Source organism: Meriones unguiculatus, chromosome 21 (genome assembly GCF_030254825.1).
Source record: "Meriones unguiculatus strain TT.TT164.6M chromosome 21, Bangor_MerUng_6.1, whole genome shotgun sequence".
NCBI lineage: Eukaryota > Metazoa > Chordata > Mammalia > Rodentia > Muridae > Meriones > Meriones unguiculatus.
This window is the reverse complement of record NC_083368.1, coordinates 30,934,599-30,935,945: the sequence shown is the minus strand read 5'-3', so window position 1 is coordinate 30,935,945 and position 1,347 is coordinate 30,934,599.

Here is a 1,347-nt window from a genome sequence, read left to right as displayed (position 1 = left end):
TGTGTTTTCTGTCAGGTGTCATATATTGTTAAGGTTGTAATGATTTCCTTTGTTCTCTGCATTCCTTTTTCATAAATTTAAATAATCATAGTATTTATCTGGTAACTGCAAGAAGGACCACCAATACAAATGAAGGTCAAATGAATTAAGGAAGCAATTAATGAAAGCAAGATTTTTTATAAAGCTGGCGCTCAAGAGATCAGAGCTGGATATAGGTGAGATATGGATTTTGTTGTTCAAGAGTAGGGGGATTCCAAATGGGGGTTTGGCAGGCCAATAGGTGGGGTTACAGAAGCAGAACATAAACATAACAAATAGATCTTAACAATCTCCTGACACAAAGACATGATTGCAAGGTGGTCAGAACAACATAGTCATAACAATTTATAGCAACCTCTTCAAACAAAGCCATGGTTCTTGTATCCTCAACAGGCAGCACAAAACTATTTATAGATAAAGTTACAAATCCCAATTCTTGAGAAACAGAGATTTAATCATAAACAGAAATGAACCTGGCTCGTCTTTACTATGAGATGGATTACAAGCCTAAGATGTAGGCTTTATCAGTAGACAGGCAACTGCCAAAGAGGAAATGCCATAGTTTGAGAGTAGCCTATGGAATTTTGCCATGGAGTCTCAATTCAAATCCAAAAATGCGCTTCATTCCCCTAGCTAAACCATCTGCCCCTTCTAAATCTAAAATTCTTTATCTGTAAAAGTAAAGATGATCGTATCTTTTGCTAGGAGAATTTACAAAACAAGGCAAAGGTTTATAACACTTGGCATGTACCAAAGTTTTTGTAAACACTTATAATACATCTTTAGATATTTGTTAAATAAATAACCAAGACAAACTGAATGGTTAGACTGAAAAATAATTCAAGAGAATTTTTGCCTAAAGAATATAAACTTAACAGTGAGACTAATCTGTTCTCATAAACTCTAGGAAGGTACTTTGATTAATACTTGAGGAATGAAGAGGAATTTTGTGTGAAGCATTGTATGAATTTATTGTTTCTATTATCTAGCTACGATAAACATAGCTATCTCATTAGCTGTGTAGGAGAAAGCTCCAGAAGGAGAAAATAATCATCCATCAATCAGAGAACATCAATTATAGAAGACACCCCCTCCCTGAATCTGTCTGATTTCTGTAACTTTTGGTGCTGATCTTACTATTTTCATTTTGAAAGTCTAGCTGAAGTGTTAATGACCTAAAGCCAAGCATGTTTTCCTCACAATGTCCTCTACACCCTGTCCTTGGTCAAGAAGGCCTCCTGACTCTATGATAGGGAAAAGAAGAAGAAAAGAGTCTAAAAATTGAAGACATTGTTCCCTTAAGAGTAA